Source organism: Tasmannia lanceolata, unplaced genomic scaffold (genome assembly GCF_043159265.1).
Source record: "Tasmannia lanceolata isolate RefF3 unplaced genomic scaffold, GAP_Taslan_0.1 ptg000008l, whole genome shotgun sequence".
Taxonomy (NCBI): domain Eukaryota; kingdom Viridiplantae; phylum Streptophyta; class Magnoliopsida; order Canellales; family Winteraceae; genus Tasmannia; species Tasmannia lanceolata.
Genome location: NW_027518685.1, coordinates 26,762,763 through 26,780,615, shown reverse-complemented (window position 1 = coordinate 26,780,615; position 17,853 = coordinate 26,762,763). Strand labels below are relative to the sequence as shown.

The 17,853-nt window shown below is 40.1% G+C and overlaps 1 long non-coding RNA gene across 2 annotated transcripts; it reads right to left on the bottom strand.

Moving 5' to 3' along the window:
* Positions 1–9,325: 9,325 nt before the first annotated feature.
* On the bottom strand, positions 9,326–17,579 carry LOC143883509 (uncharacterized). 2 transcript variants are annotated; one of them, XR_013252401.1, is made up of 3 exons: positions 17,291–17,579; positions 9,926–10,843; positions 9,326–9,751 (listed from the first exon to the last, which is right to left on the bottom strand). It is a non-coding gene; the product is annotated as an uncharacterized LOC143883509 (long non-coding RNA). The 2 variants fall into 2 exon arrangements; XR_013252400.1 differs by having other exon boundaries at positions 9,930–10,843; positions 17,291–17,570.
* Positions 17,580–17,853: the final 274 nt, after the last annotated feature.

The window sequence follows — 17,853 nt, the reverse complement described above, 5'->3', positions numbered from 1 at the left end:
ATATAGTCAGCCCATGGTTTTCTTTATGTTGCACAGCCTAGATACACATAGGATGTAGGGCCCACTTGCATTAGCTTAAGGCTAATCAACTTGCATTAGTTAGGGCATATAGAGTCCTAAAAATTACAATCCACTTGAATTTAAGCAATCGCACAAAAAGCTTTAAACATCAGTCGAGTCTAGTGGATCGAGTCTAGGATAGCGGTCCTAGAGTTTTAGGCATCGTAGTTTAGAATAGGGCACCGAACTACGTTGGCTCTGATTCTTCCCGAGGCCGGGATACGTAGTGCAGCTAGGATGGATGGCCATCCTGGTCCGAGTCAAGTATTGCATTAGAGTCTAGGGTTTGTCGTGTCGGGTCATGTGTCGAGTCGTGTTGTGTTGTGTGTTTTGCTGTGTTTTCTTATTTTTATGTACAGATCCTATACCTTTAGCTGTAGCATGCATGTGCTTGTCCACCAGAACTTAGACACCAATTAGGCATGTCACTCATAACCTAGCTATTCTTAGGCGACATATCTTTCATTTCTTTTGTGTGTGCTTCTTATTCGTCTCCGAGACATGCATGATTAGCTAGACGTTATCTCGGAGATATTCGTTCCCATTTCGCATGATTTTTGCCCAAAACTCTTCAAAATTAATAATAAATGGCATAAGAGACCAGGTGCTAGCACTTGGGCGAATTGGGGGCGCCTAATCCCTTCCCCATTCGTCATCAGGCACGAACCCTATTTTATATCTCTGGTTATCCGTTGCAACAGAGCACAGCATGGGATCCAGGGCCCACTTCCTTGGATGGCGACTCTTCTTTGTTTAAGGTACGCCTCGAATCTGGGCTAGTCCCCGAATCGAGAGGTATCTCACTTTACATCGCCGCTCATGCTGTGAGGGGCACTCTTTCGAGAGTTCCTTGGTGGGGCTCTCCTTCACGTGGACGATCTAGAGACTCGCGCGGGGGCCCGTCCTCCACGCCCGTCCCGGATCTGGTTCCACAGTGAGAGGCTGAGTCTCACCTACTCTGGGACAGGTGGCAGCCTGTGAGAGGCTGGTGTTTTCACACCCCATCAACTACCATGCTAGTTTCTTATTAATTTACAATCTAAGAAAAAGATAGGCCAAATGCTTCAATAGTCGAAACCTTTTTAAGAGGAGGCCACTAGCTTTTGACCCACCATTGGAAAGCTAACATAACAACTGTTTGATGAAAGATCTAGACCAATCAAAAGGTGGGGCCCACTATAAATAATAGTGGCTCATTTACAATAAAAAAAAAGGTGGGGCCCAACCAACGCATTCCTCCTATTTTGCTCCAGTCACCAATCAAACAGTAAGCATGGTCAGAACCAAGGCTCAATGCCCTACCAAAGAACCCTTTCCTTACTTGGGACAACCCACTCTAGTGTATTTATGAGTTATGAATACTCGTTTACGCTAACTGTTAGAGGGGGTGGTCCCATATAAGAAAAGGAGCGAATATATCATTTCCCAACAGTTATTATGATGGGAACCACAGCTCGATGAGGTGGAGCAAAAATCTATTCAGGCATAGTTACCAAGTTCAGATTCGGAGATAATTTGGCGAGCAACTGTGCAACTTGAGACAATTTTTAGGAATTTGGGTTGAGCTTTTACCATAAAATCAGGTTCGGTTTGGTTCGGGTTGAATCCAATTCATTTTTTAGCAAAAACTCAACCCCGATCTGACTCAGTAGAGGCAATTGTTTGAAAAGGTTGGGTTATGTTTGGGAAAAATTCGGAAAAGATGCGAGGCTAGGTTTTTTACATACAGCTGAATTGCCTGAGGTCTCTAAAGTTCTCAGGACAAATTGGCATCAAGGACTCCACATGCAACTGCTTAGGTTCTCCGGGACATGGATCATAGAAGCCCATAATGCCTGACTTCTTTATTCCCCCATGAAGCTGCACCAACAGAAAGAAGCATATTTCTTGGAGTAACAATGACAAAACTGGTAATGGACAGACACCTTCAAGCAATATATGTCTTTAGAGTAACTGAATTTGAAATTCCACCAGCTGCCCAACGGTGCACTGCACATGCGTATGAGGAAAAGCAAAGTGCAAAGGGGAAAATAAATAGGCCATTCATAGAAGAGATCTCACATTGATTCCTTAGAATCAAGGTTATGGTTTTAAAATTCGGCTGAAGCGAAATGAAATGGATTTCGGCTGCCACCGAAACAAAATCTGCTTGGATTTGGAAAATTATAAGATTTCGGCCGAAATCTCGATATTTCATTAATGTTTTGGTCAAAATATGCGACTTTCATATAAAAAGCAAAGTTTCTAACAAAAATCAACTCCCTCGCAGAAAAGAGAAGAACAACGAGATTCCTTTATGATAATTATAAAAATACAACAAAAAAATAAAAATAGAAACCAGCGGCAGTGAATCTTATAAGGATTTCGGACATGATTTCATATCAAAATGTTAACAAGGATTTCGGACATGATTTCATATCAAAATGTTAACGTGATTTTACATAATTTCAGCCGCAATTTCATGCCGCAACTGAAATATTTCCGTCTTGCTTATGATCGAAACCGAAACCGAAATTTAAAACTTTCATCAAGGTTATGCTGATAATCAGGGACATTGTAATCAGTAACGATGTCCAATAGTGTAGTGGCAATGAATTAGAGTGCATCTCATGGTTTCCAGAAGTAGAAAAGAACTTTCATCATTTCTCCATCAAATTTGGAACCAAATGACCTCCCAAAAGATTGGAAAAATGATCTCAAGCATCATTTGAAAAGGATTCGAGGATAGAGCAAACGCAATCCACGATTCTCTATCTCCAGTCTGGATTTAAAGTCCTAACTACCCATGAAGGTAAAGCACATCTTAATTGGATACTGCCAACCTACCTACATAATTCAAAACTAAAACCTAAGTGATTCAAAATATCTCCAACTTCACCTCAAAGTGTCATGGCCACTCTATGTTCCCTCACTCTTGAGTCCACATGTGGCCCTGAACATAACCACACTGCAGTTTTGTAATTAAAAGTCTGCTAAACCAATGGGAAGTTTCACCAAGAGAAAGTGCTAAGTCATACGCGACCCATGAAAATGATACATCTGCCCGCATGTGTAACAAACATAATCCTTTTTTTAAAGATGACAAAGTTTAATAAGGGGGAAACAGAAATACAACATGAGGGGTTGAGATTTGTGGGTATCTCATAACCAAGCAGGATCCTACATGCCCAACAGTTCCAAAATTTCTGGTATTGATCTTTTTGTAGATAGCTGTGTTTTTGTGATAATACGTAGCCAAACAAAGATAGCCTATTTTTCCATCGTGTTGGAAGTAAATCTGACTACACTCTTCCCTGCTCCCATTAGCTCCATCCATCATACCTAGACATTTGGGTCCATGACACGGATGATAGATATATGGCGTTATGGAGCCATTTACTTATTGGATCATCCTGCACCCCTATGATGAGTTAGTTTTAGTTCAGACTCCCTCTCTGACATTTACTTATTTGAAATGTTAGTTTAGACTCTCAGTGGACCAGAGTTAGTTTTAGTTGAGACTCCCCCTCTGATGGGTAAGTTTTAGTTTAGCCCACCAATTCCTCAAGATATCTGCCGCTGAATATGATGACAAGAGCTCATCTGTTTTTGCCCAAACAATGAGGTCAATCTTGATCTCCGCGCTATGATCTTGGAGAAGCTTTTTTCCTTATCTTAAAAAATTCTCCTTTTTCTTTCTTGCCAAATATGCCACAAAATGTCATTGGATACTAAGCTCCAAAGAGATCGATCTGTCTCCCCAAAGGGGCTACTAGGCCAATGAAGCAATGTTCTTGAGATGGATCTATGGAACACCCAAGAAAAGCCAAAACTCCTGATAATGGCCCTCCAAAGAACCGATGAGAAGGGGTAGTGGAGGAGGACGTGGTTTGGAGATTCCTCTGCCGCCTTGTAAAGAATACACCTTCTTGCCATATGCACCTTCCGCCTCTTGAGGCGATCACATGTGTTTATCTCATACAAGCTAGTGTCCATGTGAAGGCCGCCACACGAGGGATGCCGAGGATCGCCAAATGGTGACGAATTTAGACTCCAATCCATCGAGAATAATCAACCATCGGTAAAAAAGGATCGAACAGAGAAATAGGAGTCTTCAAAGGGGTCTCTAGAGGTATGCGGGGCATACAGAGACTCATCTTCGCTGTGGTGATTCTGTGGCCGATATAAGTCTTCCCAGTTTCAAAGGTATTTCAATGATTTTGTTTTACAGCTCTTGGGAGGAGATCCAAAAGAGTAGATGAGTGGCAGAGTTGTCGTGTCCTAGATGGAACCTTCTTGGGCATTTGAAGCTGAACTTCGATGGTTTGAGCCTCGGCAATCCGGGCCCGGCTAGTATGGGGGTCTTCTTAGGAGCTCTGAGGGTGAGATGAGGTGGGCATTTTCTAGCCAGATAGGTTTTAAGGACTCTAAGAAAGCAAAGGTTCAAGCTCTTTGTGGCATTTGTATGGTGGATAAGAGCTTGCCAAATCAGTTTCTCATTCAAGGAGATTCTCTAAATGTGGTTAGATGGGTCATAGGAGGTATCCGCTACAGTTGGAGATTTGTTGATGATTTGGAGGATATTCTCGGGGTGATTGAGGATCGTGATGGAGCGATTCAGCATGCGTGGCACCCCGGCTAATAGCAATGCGGATAGTGTTGCTCTGCCAAGTGCTGATATTTGATAGGGAAGAGTTGATGTTTAATGGTTTAATAACATCAAACACCTAGTGATATATGCTATCACACATGTATGTTAATTCAGCACATACCACATTCACATGTAATTCATATAAATATTTATATATAATACATACCACATTTCACATTCAATCTGTATAAACATTTATATATAATACATACACCACATTTTACATGCAATTCATATAAGCATAGTTGTCAACCCGTGACTCGACTCGTGACTCGATTTCTTAATTTTATGACTCGTGACTCGACTCGACTCGTAAGAGTTTTTGAAAAGAGTAGAAATATAGTTGAAAAAAATATCATTATATCTCAAAAGATGAAACATGTTAAAAAAATATAACCCAATTGCACATAGATAAAGCACTAAGCCAAAAATATCCATCTATCCATCCATCCATAATATATGCTAAGCACGTAACTTTCCAAATGTCATTCACCTTTTCCAGAAAAAGGTTTTCCAGGAAAGTATTTTCCCCTACATCATGTTTTGATCTTTTCATGGCGCGGCGTGGAGCCCATATTCTATACCCAAAGAATAGCATGGGTAGGGTCCACTATTTTACGCTTGATCCGATGAGCCCATCAACTCTATCCAACTCATGCATACACCGTAGGAGCCAACCTTTTTTTTTTTTTAATGGTTTGGACTAATTATTTTACACCTCATGCTATTTTGGGGTGGGGTCCAATATTTAATGACCATGCCTAGGATTGGTGGGGCCCACTGTCTCTACCCAAACCAATGCAGAAAGTGGGGCTCGCCATTTTACCCCTAATGATATTGACAAGGTGGTGTACACTGTCCCTACCCAAATGTATGCATTTGATTGGAGCCCGCCATTTTACATCTCATGTTTTGATGGCGTGGGGCCCGCCACTTTACATCTCATGTTTTGATGGCGTGGGGCCCACCATTTTACTAGTAAATAACTACATGCTTGTAACTTAAAAAAATAATTAAGTTTTAAGTTCCTACTTCCAAGTTTTCAACCGTCAAAGCAAGAAAGCCCAGGCCCAATGACTTGATTCGACTCGTAAGAGTCATAGTTTTTTTACTCGACTCAGAGTGACTCGTAAGAATTTTTGACAGAGGTGACTCGCATGGGCGACTTGACTCGAAAGCCCGGCGACTCGACTCGACTCGAGAGTTGACTCATACGACTCGTAAGAGTTTGACAACTATCCATATAAGTATAATGATGTAATAATACATACTAACATAGTATACAACTAATGCACTTACGATTATGGTTTCAATATATGTTTCAATTTCGGTATCGTTTTAGTAAGGATGGAAACATAAACATTTCGGCCACTTCGTGTCGGTTTTGGTGGAAATTTAAAATCGACTTTTATTGTAGAGAAGTTGGTATATATGGTGAGGTATGACAATTAATTGGTTAAATATGTCCGTGTTTATCCATCAAGATTAAAAATGGCATCTTGGTTAATCAGGTGCACGGAAAAGTTGGTTAGGTGCACCAAATATATATATATATATTTGAGGAAAAGGATTGTGAGCTTGAGCGTTGGAACCTTATGGTGAGCTTGAGCTCTCAAACCAATGAGGCCCACATTGTTAGGATGATCCAAAGCATTCACTAGAAAGGGCCTTACATAGATAGGGTGTGTACAAAAAATCAGCTCCATAGGATCATCCTAACCCATCCATTTGTGGAGGTCAAAATGGACAGACCACAAATCTGCCCATTTTTGCCCTCCACTTTTGGAGGGGTTAGGATGATTCAATGGATCTGATTTTTGGTACACACCCTATCTATGATAGGGCCTTGCAAATGAATGGTTTGGATCCTCACAGAAATTGTGGGACCCATATGATTGGTGCACTCAAGCACACCATTTCCTATTAGAGCTTGAGCGCTAGATATATATATATAGAGAGAGAGAGAATAGAGTTCCTAAGGGTGCCCTCATATAGCTTATATGAGGTGGATCTCACAAAACATAAGGGGCCCACATTTTTAGGATGATCCAAACCATTCATTTGAAAGGCCCCATCATAGATAGGGTGTGTACAAAAAATTAGCTTTATTGGATCATCCTAACCCCTCCAAAAGTGGGGGCAAAAATGGATAGACACGTTTTGTCCACAAATCTGCCCACTTTCCCCCCCACTTTTGGAGGGGTTAGGATGATCCAATGGAGCTGATTTTTTGTACACACCCTATCTATGATGGGGCCTTTCAAATGAATGCTTCGGATCATCCTAACAATATGGGCGCCTTATGTTTTGTGAGAGCCACCTCATATAAGCTTATATGAGGGCACCCTTAGGAACTCTATTCTCATATATATATATATATATGAGAAAACGGTTTCTACACACATGTGTAGATAAGTTATCTACACAGTAGCTTAAAATACAGTGGAGGCCCATATTGTTTGGGTGATCCAAACCATTCATTTGATTGGCCCTCACATAGATAGGTTGTCCACAAAAAATCAGCTCCATAGGATTATCCTAACCCTTCGAACGGTGGAGACAAAAAATGGACAGATTTGTGAAGGTTTATACACGTCCCATTTACCTCCACAGATCGTAGGGTTGGGATGATCCTATGGAGCTGATTTTTTTTGGACACCCTATCTATGTGAGGGCCAATCAAATGAATGGTTTGGATCACCCAAACAATATGCCCTCCACTGTATTTTAAGCCAGTGTGTAGATAACTTATCTACACATGTGTAGGAACCGTTTTCTCATATATATATATATATATATATATATATATATATATATATATATATATAGAGAGAGAGAGAGAGAGAGAGAAAACGGTTCCTACACATATGTGTAGATAAGTTATCTACACACTAGCTTAAAATACAGTGGGGGCCACATTATTTGGGTGATCCAAACCATTCATTTTTAAGGCCCTCACATAGATAGGGTGTCCACAAAAAATCAGATCCATAGGATCATCCTAACCATTCGAACTGTGGAGGCAAAAAATGAACTAATTTGTGAAGGTTTAAAGACATCCATTTTACCTCCACAAATCGTAGGGTTGGGATGATCCTATGGATCTGATTTTTTGTAGACACCCTATCTATGTGAGGGCCTTTAAAATGGATGGCTTGGATCACCCAAACAATGTGGGCCCCCACTGTATTTTAAGCTAGTGTGTAGAGAACTCTCTACACATATGTGTAGGAACCGTTTTCTCGTATATATATATATATATATATATATATATATATATATATATATATATACGAGAAAACGGTTCCTACACATGTGCAGATAAGTTATCTACACACTGGCTTAAAATACAATGGGGGCCACATTATTTGGGTGATCCAAACCATTCATTTTTAAGGCCCTCACATAGATAGGGTGTCCACAAAAAATCAGATCCATAGGATCATCCTAACCATTCGAACTGTGGAGGCAAAAAATGGACTAATTTGTGAAGGTTTAAAGACATCCATTTTACCTCCACAAATCGTAGGGTTGGGATAATCCTATGGATCTGATTTTTTGTAGACACCCTATCTATGTGAGGGCCTTTAAAATGGATGGCTTGGATCACCCAAACAATGTGGGCCCCCACTGTATTTTAAGCTAGTGTGTAGAGAACTCTCTACACATATGTGTAGGAACTGTTTTCTCTCTCTCTCTCTCTCTCTATATATATATATATATATATATATATATATATATATATATGAGGAAAGTGAAGCTACACCGCCGGTGTAGCTAACTTAGCTACACCGCCGGCTTAAAATACAATGGGCCCACATTGTTTTGGTGATCCAAACCATTCATTTGATTGGCCCTCACATAGATAGGGTGTCCACGAAAAACCAGCTCCATAGGATCATCCCAACCCTTCAAACTGTGGAGGCAAAAATGGACAAATTTGTGAAGGTTTTTACACGTTCATTTTTGCCTCCACAAATCGTAGGGTTGGGATGATCCTATGGAGCTGATTTTTGGTGGACACCCTATCTATGTGAGGGCCAATCAAATGAATTCTTTGGATCACCAAAATAATGTGGGCCCATTGTATTTTAAGCCGGCGGTGTAGCTTCACTTTCCTCATATATATATATATAAAAGTTAAGTGAAGCTACACATACGTGTAGCTAACTTAGCTACACCGACGGCTTAAACTACAGTGGGCCCACATTGTTTGGGTGATCCGAACCATTCATTTGATAGGCCCTCACATTGATAGGGTGTGCTAAAAAAATCAGCTCTATTGGATCATCCCAACCCTTCAAACCGTGGAGGCAAAAATGGACCGATTTGTGAAGGTTTTTACACGTCCATTTTTGCCTCCACAAATTGTAGGGTTAGGATGATCCTATGGAGCTCATTTTTTGGTCACACCCTATCTATGTGAGGGTCCATCAAATGATTGGTTTGCATCACCCAAACAATGTGGGGCCCACTGTATTTTAAGCCGTCGGTGTAGCTAAGTTAGCTACACGTATGTGTAGCTACACTTCTCTCTCTCTCTCTCTCTCTCTCTCTCTCTCTCTCTCTATATATATATATATATATATATATATATATAGAGAGAGAGAGAGAGAGAGAGAGAGAGAGAGTAAAAGAAAAATAAACTGTTCATAACATAACAATCAAGTAATTAGTCATTTAGTACAATTTAGTGTACTACTAATGGAACTTGCCAATAGCCGAATACAAAGTAACTACTAGACAGTCGTAGACCATATCAAAACAGTTTCAATCAACTGTTTGTTTAGTACCCATTGTTGTTCTGTAACATTTGTCAGCATATTCCAACAAAATAAACATTTAACAATACGAATAGAAGTGTTTTTCCTTCTAGGGGGTGGGCGCGTAGGTAAGCTTGGATTGAACCTCCGACCTCAAGGTTGAGATACAAGATCAATAAGACTGTTTGGTGACAGTAAATCTGAATCACATTGCAAAGCATGAAAGCTCAAAAACATTTCTAGTAAATAACTTCCAATTCTAACAGCAAGTTGATGCCCCAAAAGAACTTGCCCCAAGCTGCATACAGAAACTCATATCAAACTCATAGACACATGTCAAGCATAAACTGCAATACATATAGCATATATGTTCAGAAAAATAAGATCCAGAAGGAAACAACAAACTTAAAGTAAGACAAGAAATAGATTAAATTCACTTCAATATATTCCATAGAACAAATAATATACTTACGGACCAGGGGTGATAATTCCGGTGGTGTATGTGGAGTCACGACGTCATTGTCCCTAGGAGTGATTAGGGCAGTATTGCTGATCTGAAGTGTCACTCATCAAAGTACTTCCAAACAAAAGATCTTGGTCTGATGGGCAGTAACCTGACCCAAAGAAGTTAGTCTCTCTGAAGGGAAGTATGTAAATGAGCTGTTAGAGGAGACATGTAAGTTAGGAACTAAACACATTGACACACCGATGGATCCTAGTGCAAAGTTCAATGCTGACCAAGGCGAAATATGCAGTGGTCAACTACAATATAGAAAATTGGTTGGTAAGTTGATACTCAACTATCACTAGGTCTGACACGACCTTCGCAGTTTAAGTGGTTACCTATTTCATGCACCCACCAAGAAAACAACACTAGGATAAAGGTCTTATATATAGACATTGTGACGGATTGGACATTACATGTTTTTTCTTATGTTGATTGGCTTGCAGATTCGATGATTGAATGTATATGTCTGGGTATTGCACGTTAGTAGCAGTCAATTTAGGAACGTGGAGGAAAAACAAGAATGGTGTAGCCAGGTCCAATGCTAAAGTCGAGTATAAGGTCATGGCTCATATGTGTGCAATGATGTGTAAAGTCTCTTCTACATGATATAGGTTTTATTGCTCGAAGTTTGATGAAGATGTATTGCAACAATCAGGCATCCATCTACATTGCCAACAATTATGTGTTTATGAAAGAACTAACCACAGTGAGTTTGACTACTATTTCATTCATTTTGGTATTAATAATCAGCTTGGGCCCAAGTTCCAAACCAGAAGTTAGTCCTTCCATGTAGATATCGTATATTTGCCTTTTGCGCTCATCAGATAAAATTTCATAGGCATCCCGAATTTGTTGGAACTTTTCTGTAGCAACATCTTTCATCTGAAATTACATGAGTGGAAAAAGGAATCAACTGCATTCGAGGAACACAAAGATATGACTACACCAGTTCAATGATGAAAAGCCACCAAGAAACCAGCCACAGAAGAAGTGGAGGAAAACATGCAAAAAATACAAATACATGCATGAGTATGCACAAAAATTTATGTAAATGTATACATACATGTGCATCAATCCAAAAGCATGCATGTTAATCAATCCATGAAAATACACCGCTAAACTATTCTGTATGAACAGATGCTAGCATGCTGAAAACACATGTAGGAGAGAAAAGAAAGTGATAACATGTAGAGGCACTAAATTAACTACTTTGAGCATATTTAGCTAAGAATAGCAGACAAGAATGAATTTGAATCTTTTGCACAAATTTGATTTCAAAATAACCTGCTTTTAATACCTAAATGAATCATGAAAAATGTCAACATATCCCTCTTCTCTTTTTTTTTGGTTTGGCAAAAGACATAATTTCGTAGAACTGCGAAGTACACAAAACAGCAATCGTGTTTGAAAAACATTGACAAAAAGGTAAATATAAACGATGATAGATTGATCACTACTCTAAAGCAGTTCTTGCAAACAAACTAGCCACGAAAACACTACTCTAAAGCAGTTCTTGCAAACAAACTAGCCATCAATACTGTTGGACCCCGACAAATGTTGAAAATTTGTACAAAATTTTCATAACGAACTGAATTTATGGGTATTCACATTTAGACAGAAACCAATACTCTATGCTTGAGAATCATTTTACTATCGACAGACGATAAATTTTAAGCACCCAATATCAACATTCAGTGTTCTAGATGTTACAAATCTTGACTTTTGGAAATTCCAAATAAGGTTTTAATTTCTGGATATTAAAGTGAAGTATGTTCAAAACTTAGAATAATGCTAGCTACAGATTCAGACACTAGAGAACACTCCCCCTCACGTGTGGCCTCTCATTTTTGAGTTAGCCGTAAACGTGACACATATGGCCTCTCCTTTTTTGGGCTGGCAGTACACATGAATGTTTTTATTAATATCAAGGAGTTATCGGGTGAGGGAGAGCCTTGGCGCAACAGTAAGGTTGCTCCATTGTGACTTGGTGGTCACCGGTTCGAGTCACGGAAACAGCCTCTTTGCAAAGCAAGGGTAAGGCCGCGTACATCTAGCCCTCCCCATACCCCGCAATGGCGGGATTCTCGTGCACTGGGCCGCCCTTTTTTTATCAGGGGGTTATTGGGTTTTGAACACAGGACCTTTCGGAAGGCAATAGCTCTGATACCATATGACACAGCCAATTATTCCAAAAGCTTAAGCTGTTAGAGTGAGTTGGTGTTATTTAATCATTTATACTTCAACATCTAACTCAGTCACGCGATTGAAAAAAAACAGCATCTGTTAATTGGCAGATATTATCTGATAATATTTGTTAGTTATTATTTAATAAATATCTAATTCTTAGAGATTTAATATGACTCTTAAATCTTATTGGCTATTGGCATATTCAGCTTTGGTGGGACTCTTTTTCTGTTTAAGAAAGTGGTTGGGGAGAGACTTTTTATTAGTATGTAATTTCTAGTTTCAAAAGGGGAATAAAAAAATCATCTCTTCTCCCTTGTTCTTCTTCTCCCTTATTTTTCTTCTATTGCTCTTGAGGCTATGCCCCCCCCTAATGTGGGATTATTTGAGTCTCTTCCAAAGACCGTATTAATTGGTATAAGAGCAACAATCCTCGGCTTTGTGTATCAATAATCATGGTAGATGGAACCAGGCTTAAACAAATTGAGGCAGAATCGAAAGTTCATTCTACCGCAATTTTCAAATTGCAAGAGACTAGCTCGCATCACTCTACAGAGCACACGAAGTTGCTTGAATCTATTGATACCTTGAAGGATGCAATTGCACTCAATTGGAATTTTTTACTACAATACAATTTACAGAGATTCCACTACTCTTGGGAGTGACAACCATTTGGACCATAGCTGCTATTCAAAAATTGGAGGCAACATTGCTGATCAACTGAGGTTTTTTTTCCCATGAATCTCGACTCCTTCATATACTTTCCAACCCTGCTATTGACTTTCCTACATTTGCTGGTGATGATCCGAAATGGTGGATTCATCATTGCACCAAATTTTCTGGGGTTAATGGAATTGATACAGAGCAAAGGGTGTCCCTAGCTTCGATTCAATTAGAAGGAAAAGTTGTCCAATGGTTTCAATGAGTGTTTAAAAATGTAGATGCGGTGCGGAACGCGACCGAAGAAAATCCTAGTCGACTCAACACGACGCGGTCAAGTACTCAGTTGATGCGGCTGAGTACTTGGTTGATGCTGTCATAATTCGGGAGAGTCAAAGGAGTTTTTATTGACTCGGTAGGGCAAAACGCGGACGCGGCGCAGCACGGAATGTAGCCAAGGTAAAAGGGAGTCAACTTGGGGTTGTCGACGTGGATACAAGGGGAGTTTTAAAACTATGGTTTCAATGATTTGAGCATACCCATGGAATCATTTCTTGGCGGGTTTTAAGAAGTTGTTTGTTAACGATTTGGACCAAGAGTGCGAGATGACCCTCTTGGAGATATTATGCAGCTTCGACAGACTAAGATGGTTGCAGCATATCGGGAACACTTCGAAATTGTATCCAGTAAAATTGATGGTCTTCCTAATCAATTTTTTGTAAGTGCGTTCCTTGCGGGACTCAAGGATGAGATTCGACCGGGTGTACAACTGCTCAATCCTACAACTGGATCAATCCATTTAGCTTGCCAGGTTACATGAAGAATCAGTTGATGCTATTCCCTGTCGTCTTGATACCCCCCCGAAACTCGCTCTATTGCCTTCAACACCAGTTGATCTTAGTAAAAGGAGCTTTAGACGCACGTGGTTCCAAGTTAATGCAAGATAAAAAAGATTTCGGTTATAGTTTCCCTTGCGCCTTACTAGCAGCAAACCAAGGAATTACAATGTGATGCAAGTGAACGTGTACGAAAAAACTGTCGTAAAGTTTCGTTGTTCGTTCTGTAATCGACCCTATCTATGTTTCTACGATGGCCCAAGAACACGCTCATTCAGAAACATCAATTTGGTTTACAATGACCTTCCTCTCATCAAACACCTTATCGAAAAAAGAAATTATGGAACGTTGAGAAAAAGGCCTCCGCTACAACTGCGATGAGCAGTTCACACCGGGACACCATTGTAAGCGACGCCAACTTTTTCTATTGAAAGGTTGTGATAAGGATGACGTTGAGGTAGAAATGGATGATAGTGATCTTTCCGCTGAAGAGTTTCCACCTGTGGATTTACAAATATATGTGCATGCATTCCCAGGTTCGTTGCCATTCCCAAGTATGCGTATAGGGGATTTGTACGAAAAAATGTCGATTAAGTTCCTTGTAGATTCCAGGAGTACGCATAACTTCCTGAGCACACTAGTGGTGAAACGAGCTAGTTGTGTTTCACAGAAAACAAAATCCTTTTCGGTGACTGTCACGGATGGTACCCGACTTTTTAGTACAAAGATCTATCGCAATTTTTCAATGGATGATGAATGGAAATAATTTTCGTGTTGAGGTGTTATTGCCGTTCAATTCCAGTTGAGTGCACGAGCAGGCCCTTGTTGTGGTCTGGTGGACAGAGGGTCTGCAAGATGATCAGGAGAGGGACCTGCGCTCACAGAAAAAGGGTTAAGGCCACTCTGAGTTTGGAACTCTGGGGAACCCTTTGACACTCAAGTAGGTTTTGAGGTAATAAATGGAGCCAGGCACAAAATGAAGGTTTCCTGTGCGTACCTTGGCCTCCTCTCTCTGAGTGTGGGTTTCCCTTTTTATAGACGGAGTTTCCGTAGAAAATGAAGATGTCATTTAGTAACGACGAGGGCTGGTATTGGCACCCTTGTCGGCGCCCGCTTTTGCAAGAATGGCACCGACCATAGACGGGACGTTGCAGGGAGGTGCCATGATTGACACTGGTGTTGCAACGTCCCAAGAGTTTCCTGGTGGCCTTTGATTGGTGAACGGGGTGGCGCGTGATCGATGGAGATATCGTGTTGGGAGAAGTTGGCGTGCTGGCATAAATGATCATCACAACTGAGGTATGACATGTCCTGCCACGTGCCAAAATTTGCTTGAAGGTTTTCCGTGGGTCCAAATGCCATGTGTCATCACGGGGTTGGTGCCCGGCTTGACCCCCAACAAGTGCGTTTATTACCATTAGGTGGCTGCGACATGGTTCTGGGGACTCAATGGTTGGCAACGCTAGGCCCAATAATGTGGGATTTTGCAAATTTATGCATGGAGTTTTCTCATGACAGTCAACATTTTGTTTTACGGAGTTTCACGCAGAGTGATGTTTAGATGATGGACTCTCACCAAATGAGCAGGGTTCCACAAGAATCTAAGAAAGGAATGATAGCACAATTATGCTCACTACATACAGTGGATATGGTCACCGATCTTATCCGGAGGATTCCACACAAGAATACTAGGACTTGTAGCAACAATTTTTCGATTTTAGACCTTGAGGAGAAGGTCATTTTGAAGGAGAAGGGAAATGATGCGAACATGGCAGATATTATCTAAGAATGTCAGTTAGTTTTTTTTTTTTTTTTTTTTTTAATGATGGCAAATTTCATTCAAAAAACAGAGGGAAGACCGAGATAGTCCACCCTAAACATACAAAAAGGAGCAAAAGGAAAAAAAATGAAATGAAGATACAAAAAATAAAGCTACAACTTAGGTGGTAGGAAATCAAACATCTCCAAACCCTGTCTCCCTGCACCATCCCTAGCTAGTCTATCCGCTTTGCTATTGGCGGATCTTCTAATATGCTTGAATATGGCTGGCGACTCTTCCACCTTATGAAGGATCTCATAAAAAAAGTGAGCAAATTTCCAAAGGGGGGTTGATGGAACCTGTGAGCTACCAAATGACGTTAAGGGAGTTTCCCTCCACCAACACCATGCCCAAGCAATCTATATCCAAGCGTATTATTCCTTGATAAAAGTCAAAAACCTCCACCTCGTTGGTATCAGCTATCCCAATAGGCCCCGAAAAAGCCCAAAAAATATCTCCCCTTGAGTCTCTTACAACACCTCCAATTCCTATTGGGCCTGGGTTACCTATGCTAGAGCCATCAAAGTTTAGCTTTAGCATAGCAGAAGGAGGAGTGACGCAGTCCGGAAATCCGGAACTACCTTGTAGTGTAGCAGCAGAGGCAGAATAGACAAAATAAGAAGAAAAGTAACATTCGATCACCGTCGTAGGGAATAAAATATTTCAACCACCGTCGAAGGGGATGAGATTTACTTCGATCCTGTCGAAGTCAAGTTTCTTAGAGCGAAACTAGAAAATACTCCTGCAGGCGCTAATCCACGCAACAAAAAGTTCTCAAAGAACTCAAAAGCCTAGAGACAGAGTTTCATTCAATAATCAAAAGAAGTCCCTTACATTGCTTTCATAACATCTATTTATAATAAAAGAAACCCTAAAATCTAACTGAAGGCATAATCAACTAATCTTAGCCGTCCATTTAAAATAACATAAATAAAATCTAAAACTTGACAAAAACTTACCTAAAATAGTAACCCGTAATAGATACTTACTATATACTAAAAGCGCCTATAACTTTCTCAAATCACGTCCAAATCGCGTGATCTTGGCTCATTAGATAGGTAATTGAAAAATCATTCTAATAATACCAAAATCATGCCAATCCGATGAGATTTGATGCTTGAAAAATAGGCTACAAATAAAATCACGAAAATACAAATTAAAAAAAATAAGAAACTTGTTCCATAACAACGAACCAAACTATTCTTGGTGATTTTCGTCTGCATCAAAGAGGCTCCCATTTTTACACTATAGGGGAGAGGCACTCACTACTAAGCAAATCTCCTTCCAACCTTTTCATACTTCGAAGGCCGATACAAACCGAAAGGAGGGTTGGATTCTCACCCATGCAATAGTTAGTGAAATTACTTTGATATAATATCTAATATCGGTTAGTTATTATTTAATAAATATCGAATACTTAGAAATTTAGATGTACCCTTAAATCTTATTGCCTATGTGCTTATTTGGCTTTGTTAGGACTCATTTTCTATTTAGGAAAGTAGCTCAGGAGAGATCTTTTATTAGCATGTAATTTCTAGTTTCAAAAGGGGAACTGGAAAAAAAAAAAGAACGTCTCTTCTCCCTTATTATTCTCCTTGTCCCTTACTTTTCTTCTTTTTGTTCTTGAGGCTGTCGCCCCAGAAATGGGATTATTTGAGTCTCTCTTCCAAAGGCCGAATTAGCATCATCCAAACATGTGATTTCATTTCAACTGATTGAGTGTTCATCCAAACGCACTTTCAGGGAAATGGGTCGATTCAATGACAATTTTACTAACCCTGTAAGAAGAAACTGGAAAGAGAGAGATGGGAAGAAGAGCAATTGTTCTACCTTTGTGAGACTGATATTTGTCGGGGTGATAGATTTCAGCCCATTCCCGATAGCATTTCCTCCTATGCCTTCGTCTGATGCTTCTGGGGATATGTTGAGCAGAGCATAGAGCACCCTTTAGAGCATACCTATTTCTTCTTACCATGGTGGTTTTTATACTATGCGTTTTTTTCTTCTTTGGAGATTTTATATGGTGCAAGGGTTATTTTTCAAAAAGTGCTGTACGGCTCACATCATAGGATGATCCAAACCGTCAATAAGATAGAACACAACGTAAATAGGTTGTCCTGCAAAAATCATATCAATAGGATGAACCTAACCCTCCGATCTATAGAGAACTGTATATTATGGAAACCTCTATAGATCGGAGGGCTAGGATCATCCTATGGAAATGATTTTTTGGAGAACAATCCATTATGTTGTGTTCCATCTTATGGGCGGTTTGGATCATCCTATGATGTGGTCTGTACAGTACTTTTTGAAAAAAAAAGGGGACTATAAGGGCTTGCATCATATAAAATCTCCTTTGGATAGAGCTCTTGGCCCAAATAGATGAATCCACA